Here is a 10,360-nt window from a genome sequence, read left to right on the forward strand (position 1 = left end):
CGTAATTTTACAACTAGATTATGGATATCTAGAAGATTAGAAATTGAATGATTTTACAATGAGAGAATAGATGTCTGAAAAAAAAAAATTCACCTGATTTTACAATTAGAGATTAGATGTCTGGAAGATTAGAAATCAAGTGATTTTACAAATAGGAAATGGATGTGTGGAACATTAGAAATCAACTAATTTTTCACCTAGAAAGCAAATGTCTGGAAGATAAGAAATCAAGTAATTTTAAAAACTACACAATACATGACTGTAAGATTAGAAATCACCTGATTTTACAATTAGAGAATCGATGTCTGAAAGGTTATAAATCAAATTATTTTACAATTAGAGAATGGATGTGTGGAAGATTAGAAATCAAATGATTTTAACAAATAGATAATGGCTATCTGGAAGATTAGAAATTACCTAATTATACAATTAGAGAATGGATGTGTGGAATATTAGAAATCAAGCGATTATTTCGAGTAGACAATGGATGTCTGAAAAATTATAAATAACCTAATTTTACAGTTAGAGAATGTAGGTCTGAAATATGAAAAATCACCTTATTTTACAATTATGGAATGGATGTCTCGAAGATTAGAAGTAGCATGATTTTACAATTAGAGAATAGGTGTCTGGAAAATTAGCAATCAAGTGATTTTACAGTTAGAGAACAGATGTCTGGAAGATTAGAAATCAAGTGATTTTACAATTTCAAAATAGATGTGTGGAACATTAGAAATCAAGTAACTTTACAACTTGTGAACAAGTAGTCTGTAAGAATCGAAATCACCTGGTTTTTCGATAAGAGAATGGATGTCTGGAAGATTAGAAATTGCATGATTTTATAATTAAAGAATCGATGTGTGGAATATTAGAAATCACCTGATTCTACAAGTTGAGAATAGGTGTCTGGAAAATTAAAAATCAACTGATCTTACATCTAGAAAATGGATAACTGGAAGATCAGAAATCACCTGATTTCGCAAGTAGAGAATGGATGTGTAAAAGACTAAAAATCACCTGATTTTGCAATAGAATGGATGTGTGGAAGATCAGTAATCAAATGCTTTTACATCTAAAGAATCGACGTGTGAAAGATTAAAAATCACCTGATTGAACAATTAGAGAATGGATATCTGAAAAATGAAAAATTACCTGATTTTACAATTAGAGGATGAATGTCTAGAAGATTAGAAATCAACTGATCTTACATTTAGAGAATGGATGTGTGGAAGATGAAAACTCAAGTGATTTTACAATTAAAGAATTGATGTCTGAAAAAATAAAAATCACCTGATATTAGAAGAAGAGAATGGATGTCTGGAAGATTAGAAATCAACTGACTTTAAAATTACAAAATGGATGTCTGGAAGATTAGAAATCACCTGATTTTATAACTAGAGATGTCTGAAAAATGACCTTATTTTCCAATTAGAGAATGGATGTCTGGATGATTATAAATCGCATGATTTTAGAATTTGAGAATGTGTGTATGGAAGATTAAAATTCAACTGACTTTACAATTTGAGAATGGATGTCTGAAAGAATAGAAATCAAGTTATTTTATGACTAGATAATGGTTATCTGGAAGATTCGAAATCACTTGATTTTACAAGAGAATGGATTGTGGATGATTAGAAATCAAGCGATTTTACAACTAGAGAATAGATGTGTGGAAGATTAGAAATCAAGTGATTTTACAATTAAAGAATGGATATCTGAAGAATTAAAAATCACCTGATATTAAAAGTAGAGAATGGATGTCTGGAAGATTAGAAATCACGTGATTTTACAATTAGAGAATGGATGTCTAGAAGATTAGAAATCAAGTGATTTTACAACTAGAGAAGAGACATCTGGAAGATTAGAAATGAAGTGATTTTACAATTAGATTATGGATGTCTGAGAAATTAAAAATCACCTGATTTTACAATTAGATAATGAATGTCTGGAAGAATAGTAATCAAGTGATTTTACAACAAAAGAGTGGATGTCTAGAAGATTAGATATGAAGTGATTTTACAACTAGAGAATAGATGTCTGGAAGATTAGAAATCACCTGATTTTACAATTAGATAATGGATGTCTCAGAAATGAAAAATCAATTGATTTTACAATCACAGAATGGATGTCTGGAAAATTAGAAATCAACTGATTTCACAACTAGAGAATGGATGTCAGAAAGGTTAGAAATCAACTGATTTTACAACTAGAGAATGGATGGCTGGAAGATTAGAAATTGCATGATTTTACAATTAGAGTATAGATGTCTGAAAAATAAAAAATCACCTGATTTTACAATTAGAGATTGGATGTCTGGAAGATTAGAAATCAAATGATTTTACAACTAGAGAGCAGATGTCTGGAAGATTCGAAATCACCTGGTTTTACAATTAGAGAATGGATGTCTGGAATAACAGAAATCACTTGATTTTACAAGGAGAGAATGGATGACTGGATGATTAGAAATTGCATCATTTTACAAGTAGAGAAAGATGTGAGATGAGAAATAGCATGATTTTATAATTAAAGAATTGATGCGTGGAATATTAGAAATCACCTGATTCTTCATTTTGAGAATGGATGTCTGGAAGATTACAAATCAACTGATTTACTATTAGAGAATCAATGCTTGAAAAATGAAAAATCACCTGCTTTTACAAATAGAGAATAGATCTCTGAAACATGAAAAATCAATTGATTTTACAATTCGAAAATGATGTCTGGAAAATTAAAAATTAACTGCGTTTACATCTGGAGAATGGATGGCTGGAAAATTAGAAATCATCTGATTCTACAACTAGAGAATGGATATCTGGAAGATTAGATATTACGTGATTTTACAATTAGAGAATGCGTCTGGAAGATTAGAAATCAAGTAATTTTACAAATAGGAAATGGATGTGTGGAATATTAGACTATCAAGTGATTTTTTGAAAGGAGAATAAATGGCTCAAGATTAGAAGTCACCTGATTTTAAAATTAGAGAATAGTTGTCGGAAAGATTAGAAATTACGTGATTTTACAACAAGAGAATGGCTATCTGGAAGATTAGAAATTGCATGATTTTACAATTAGAGTATAGATGTCTGAAAAATAAAAAATCACCTGATTTTACAATTAGAGAATGGATATCTGGAACATTAGAAATTGAATAAGTTTACAATTAGTGAATGGATGTCTGGAAGATTAGATATTACGTGATTTTACAATTAGAGAATGTATGTCTGGAAGATTAGAAATCAAGTGATTTTACAAATAGGAAATGGATGTGTGGAACATTAGAAATCAAGAAATTTTACAACTGGAAAATAGATGTCTGGAAGATTCGAAATCATCTGGTTTTACAATTAGAGAATGGATGTCTAAAAATGAAAAATCACATTATTTAATTGTTAGACAATGGATTTTTCAAATAACAGAAATGACCTGATTTTACAATTAGAGAATGGATGTCTGGAAGATGAGCAATCGCATAATTTTACTATTACAGAAAGGATGTCTCAAAAATGAAAAATTACCTGATTTTACAATTAGAGAATGAATGTCTCGAAGATTAGAAATCAAGTGATCTTACAACTAGAAAATGGATGTGTGGAATATTAGATTATTAAGTGATTTTTTGACAGGAGAATAGACGACTGGAAGATTAGAAGTCACCTGATTTTAAAATTAGAGAATGGTTGTCGGAAAGATTAGAAATCACGTAATTTTACAACTAGATTATGGATATCTAGAAGATTAGAAATTGAATGATTTTACAATGAGAGAATAGATGTCTGAAAAAAAAAATTCACCTGATTTTACAATTAGAGATTGGATGTCTGGAAGATTAGAAATCAAGTGATTTTACAAATAGGAAATGGATGTGTGGAACATTAGAAATCAACTAATTTTTCACCTAGAAAGCAAATGTCTGGAAGATAAGAAATCAAGTAATTTTAAAACTACACAATACATGACTGTAAGATTAGAAATCACCTGATTTTACAATTAGAGAATCGATGTCTGAAAGGTTATAAATCAAATTATTTTACAATTAGAGAATGGATGTGTGGAAGATTAGAAATCAAATGATTTTAACAAATAGATAATGGCTATCTGGAAGATTAGAAATTACCTAATTATACAATTAGAGAATGGATGTGTGGAATATTAGAAATCAAGCGATTATTTCGAGTAGACAATGGATGTCTGAAAGATTATAAATCACCTAATTTTACAGTTAGAGAATGTAGGTCTGAAATATGAAAAATCACCTTATTTTACAATTATGGAATGGATGTCTCGAAGATTAGAAGTAGCATGATTTTACAATTAGAGAATAGGTGTCTGGAAAATTAGCAATCAAGTGATTTTACAGTTAGAGAACAGATGTCTGGAAGATTAGAAATCAAGTGATTTTACAATTTCAAAATAGATGTGTGGAACATTAGAAATCAAGTAACTTTACAACTTGTGAACAACTAGTCTGTAAGAATCGAAATCACCTGGTTTTTCGATAAGAGAATGGATGTCTGGAAGATTAGAATTCGCATGATTTTATAATTAAAGAATGGATGTGTGGAATATTAGAAATCACCTGATTCTACAAGTTGAGAATAGGTGTCTGGAAAATTAAAAATCACCTGATTTTGCAATAGAATGGATGTGTGGAAGATCAGTAATCAAATGATTTTACATCTAAAGAATCGACTTGTGAAAGATTAAAAATCACCTGATTGTACAATTAGAGAATGGATATCTGAAAAATGAAAAATTACCTGATTTTACAATTAGAGAATGAATGTCTGGAAGATTAGAAATCAACTGACTTTAAAATTACAAAATGGATGTCTGGAAGTTTAGAAATTAAGTGATGTTACAAATGAAGAACGGATGTCTGGAAGATTAGAAATCACCTGATTTTACAATTAGAGAATAGATGTCTGAAAAAATAAAAATCACCTGATTTTACAATTAGAGAATAGATGTCTGAAAAAATAAAAATCACCTGATATTAGAAGAAGAGAATGGATGTCTGGAAGATTAGAAATCGCATGATTTTGCAATTAGAGAATGAATGTCTCAAAAATGAAAAATCACCTGATTTTTTAGTTAGAGAATGAATGTCTGGAAGATTAGAAATCAACTGACTTTAAAATTACAAAATGGATGTCTGGAAGTTTAGAAATTAAGTGATGTTACAAATAAAGAACAGATGTCTGGAAGATTAGAAATCACCTGATTTTACAATTAGAGAATAGATGTCTGAAAAATTACCTTATTTTCCAATTAGAGAATGGATGTCTGGATGATTATAAATCGCATGATTTTAGAATTTGAAAATGGAGGTCTGAAAAATGAAAAATCACCTAATTTTAAAATTGCAGAATGTGTGTATGGAAGATTAAAATTCAACTGACTTTACAATTTGAGAATGGATGTCTGAAAGAATAGAAATCAAGTTATTTTATGACTAGATAATGGTTATCTGGAAGATTCGAAATCACTTGATTTTACAAGAGAATGAATTGTGGATGATTAGAAATCAAGCGATTTTACAACTAGAGAATAGATGTGTGGAAGATTAGAAATCAAGTGATTTTACAACTAGAGAAGAGAAGTCTGGAAGATTAGAAATGAAGTGATTTTACAATTAGATTATGGATGTCTGAGAAATTAAAAATCACCTGATTTTACAATTAGATTATGGATGTCTGAGAAATTAAAAATCACCTGATTTTACAATTAGATAATGGATGTCTGGAAGAATAGTAATCAAGTGATTTTACAACAAGAGAGAAGATGTCTAGAAGATTAGATATGAAGTGATTTTACAACTAGAAAATAGATGTCTGGAAGATTAGAAATCACCTGATTTTACAATTAGATAATGGATGTCTCAGAAATGAAAAATCAATTGATTTTACAATCACAGAATGGATGTCTGGAAAATTAGAAATCAACTGATTTCACAACTAGAGAATGGATGTCAGGAAGGTTAGAAATCAACTGATTTTACAACTAGAGAATGGATGGCTGGAAAATTAGAAATCACCTGATTTTACAACTAGAGAATGGATGTCTGGAAGGTTATAAATCAACTGATTTTACAAGTAGAGAATAGATGTGGAAGATTAGTAATTAAATGATTTTAAACTAAAAATCGATGTGTGAAAAATCAGAAATAACCTAGTTATACAATTAGAGAATGGATATATAGAAGGTTAAAAATCACCTGATTTTACAATTAAATAAAGGATTTGAAGAACATTAGAAATCAAGTGATTTTACAACTAGAGAATGGATATCTGGAAGGTCATAAATCAAGTGATTTTACAACTAAAGAATGAATGTGTGGAAGATTAGAAATCAAGTAATTTTACAACTAGAGAATGGATGTGTGGAAGATAAAAAATCAACTGATTTTACAATTAGAGAAAGGAAAGAGATGATTGCTCTGCTTGAGTTTTGATGGCTAAAAAGGTGGAGGAAAAAGCAGAATTGCTAGATACCTGTAACAGCTTTTACCTGGAGTATCAATGATGCTCCAGGTATCATTCCTTCCTTGCCATGATAGAGATCAAGAAGGGGATGGAATTATACTGCCCACTGACCTTCGAATCTTGGCCCATATGAATTTAGAACTGGTGGTAGAAGATATGCTGGTAGTGAAGCTGATCCAAGATTCCTTCTGGCTTTGTTGTTTTACCCACCAACCATATGGTCGGGCATGCTAGGAAGTTATGCGGTGCGAGAGTGTGGGATACCTTGGATATGTATCCTAGAAAATTCCTGGAATGATATAAATTATACAGGGAAGACAGAACTTTGTGATATAATGACAGTAAGAAGAACATTCTTGTAATGATTTAAATGTGATGGTAACTTCCTCTAGTGATGCAGGAAGGCCAGGACTTTCTGATGCAATGACAGTAAGAAGAACATTCTTGTAATGATTCAAATTTGTTGATAACTTCCTCCAGTGATGCAGGAAGACCTGGACTTTTTGATGCAATGACAGTAAGAAGAACATTCCTGTAATGATTGAAATTTGTTGATAACTTCCTCCAGTGATGCAGGAAGACCTGGACTTTCTCTTCTAATGATGATAAGAATATTCCTGTAATGATTTAAATATGTTGATTAGTTCCTCGAGTGATGCAGGAAGGTCAGGATTCTCCGATATAATGTGGGTAAGAACATTCCTGTCATGATATAACTTGTGGAGGAAGGCCAGGACGTTCTGTTGTAATTAGAATAAGAACATTCCTATAATGTTTTAAATATGTTGATAAGTTCCTACAGTGATGCAGGAAGGCGAGCACTTTCTGTTCTAATGAGGATAAGAACATTCCTCTAACGTTTTGAATATGTTTACTTCCTCCACTGATGCAGGAGGCCAGGACTTTCTGATGTAATGTGGGTAAGAACAACATTCCTATAATGTTTTAAATATGTTGATAAGTTCCTACAGTGATGCAGGAAGGCGAGCACTTTCTGTTCTAATGAGGATAAGAACATTCCTCTAACGTCTTGAATATGTTTACTTCCTCCACTGATGCAGGAGGCCAGGACTTTCTGATGTAATGTGGGTAAGAACAACATTCCTATAATGTTTTAAATATGTTGATAACTTCCTCCAGTGATGTAGAAAGGCCTGGAATTCTGATATAATGTGGGTAAGAAGGGCTTTCCTGTAATGATATGTTAATAACTTCCTCCAGTGATGCAGGAGGCCAGGACTTTCTGATATAATGTGGGTAAGAAGGGCTTTCCTGTAACGATTTGTGTATGTCAGTAACTTTTCACAAGGTGAAAATCTTAGGTCCTTAATACCGTACGTGTTTCTAGAGGTATTGAGAGTCATCCTAGGTCCCAGGGTCAGTAATATCACTGTTTGTGTTCTTTTTCATTAAGTAGCATGCATTTCTAGTTAGCTTTCAAATATACTGCTGCTAGGCACATCTCATCAGCCGTGTGTTAGCAATACTTCTCGATAGTGAAGGAAAAGAAAATCAAGGATATTTGTAGGTTGAAATTTTCATAGATATTTATACAAGTTCTGTTACTTATCTGGTATTAAGGGTATGTTCATTCAGAGATATTTATACAAGTTCTGTTACTTATCTGGTATTATGGGTATGTTCATTCATAGATATTTATACAAGTTCTGTTACTTATCTGGTATTATGGGTATGTTCATTCATAGATATTTATACAAGTTCTGTTACTTATCTGGTATTATGGGTATGTTCATAGTTTCTGTTATTTTAGAAGAGACAGAGAAGAACACTACATATCAACTATCAGGATTTTTCTGATGATTTTATTAAAACTAATTTTAAGTAAATAGGCTTATTTAACATGTTTGTAACATATTTGTAATTATATTCCCTTAAGTTATTGTATAGAAGTAGTCTGAGTAATATTATATGAAGTTACAGATATATGGTGCAATATGGATGGAAATCACTTGAGTACTCCACAATGGAGATTTAATGATGAGCAGTCCACATACATGTGACTTGTGGGTCCTATATGGACTGAATTAGTACAGGAGTCATTTCATCTGGAAGACTTGGGAGGCACAAGGCCAAGAAAAGTGCAGCTTAAAAATGGATCTCTGTCCTCAAATCCTTCTGGAATACACTCATTGCCACATTTTCATCATGGCATTCTGTCCCAGTTGCAGAGTAGTGACAGTTTTTAAAAGGTGTAAGATAACCATCAAAATGTTCAAAATTCTCTGATATCTACAACAAATTATATTGTTGGAATCACTCACCTCGTAACAAAAGTCACAGAAACTTCACCAGACAGTTGTTGTTGGATTCACCCACCTTGTAACTCAAGCCACAGAAACCTCACCAGACAGTTGTTGTTGGACTGTCTCAACTCATAATTAAAGTCACAGAAACCTCACCAGACAGTTGCTGTTGGATTCTCTCAACTCATAACTAAAGTCACAGAAACTTCACCAGACAGTTGTTGTTGGGTTCACTCAATTTATAACTAATGACACAGAAACTTCACCAGACAGTTGTTGTTGGGTTCTCTCAACTCATAACTAAAGTCACAGAAACTTCACCAGACAGTTGTTGTTGGATTCTCTCAACTCATAACTAAAGTCACAGAAACTTCACCAGACAGTTGTTGTTGGATTCTCTCAACTCATAACTAAATTCACAGAAACTTCACCAGACAGTTGTTGTTGGGTTCTCTCAACTCATAACTAAAGTCACAGAAACTTCACCAGACAGTTGTTGGATTCTCTCAACTCATAACTAAAGTCACAGAAACTTCACCAGACAGTTGTTGTTGGATTCTCTCAACTCATAACTAAAGTCACAGAAACTTCACCAGACAGTTGTTGTTGGATTCTCTCAACTCATAACTAAAGTCACAGAAACCTCACCAGACAGTTGTTGTTGGATTCTCTCAACTCATAACTAAAGTCACAGAAACCTCACCAGACAGTTGTTGTTGGGTTCACTCAATTTATAACTAATGACACAGAAACTTCACCAGACAGTTGTTGTTGGATTCTCTCAACTCATAACTAAAGTCACAGAAACCTCACCAGACAGTTGTTGTTGGATTCTCTCAACTCATAACTAAAGTCACAGAAACTTCACCAGACAGTTGTTGTTGGATTCTCTCAACTCATAACTAAAGTCACAGAAACCTCACCAGACAGTTGTTGTTGGATTCTCTCAACTCATAACTAAAGTCACGGAAACTTCACCAGACAGTTGTTGTTGGATTCTCTCAACTCATAACTAAAGTCACAGAAACTTCACCAGACAGTTGTTGTTGGATTCTCTCAACTCATAACTAAAGTCACAGAAACTTCACCAGACAGTTGTTGTTGGATTCTCTCAACTCATAACTAAAGTCACAGAAACCTCACCAGACAGTTGTTTTTGAGTTCACTCAATTTATAACTAATGACACAGAAACTTCACCAGACAGTTGTTGTTGGATTCTCTCAACTCATAACTAAAGTCACAGAAACCTCACCAGACAGTTGTTGTTGGATTCTCTCAACTCATAACTAAAGTCACAGAAACTTCACCAGACAGTTGTTGTTGGATTCTCTCAACTCATAACTAAAGTCACAGAAACCTCACCAGACAGTTGTTGTTGGATTCTCTCAACTCATAACTAAAGTCACAGAAACTTCACCAGACAGTTGTTGTTGGGTTCACTCAATTTATAACTAATGACACAGAAACTTCACCAGACAGTTGTTGTTGGGTTCTCTCAACTCATAACTAAAGTCACAGAAACTTCACCAGACAGTTGTTGTTGGATTCTCTCAACTCATAACTAAAGTCACAGAAACTTCACCAGACAGTTGTTGTTGGATTCTCTCAAC

The sequence above is a fragment of the Tachypleus tridentatus genome, chromosome 12 (genome assembly GCF_004210375.1).
Source record: "Tachypleus tridentatus isolate NWPU-2018 chromosome 12, ASM421037v1, whole genome shotgun sequence".
In the NCBI taxonomy this organism is placed as follows: domain Eukaryota; kingdom Metazoa; phylum Arthropoda; class Merostomata; order Xiphosura; family Limulidae; genus Tachypleus; species Tachypleus tridentatus.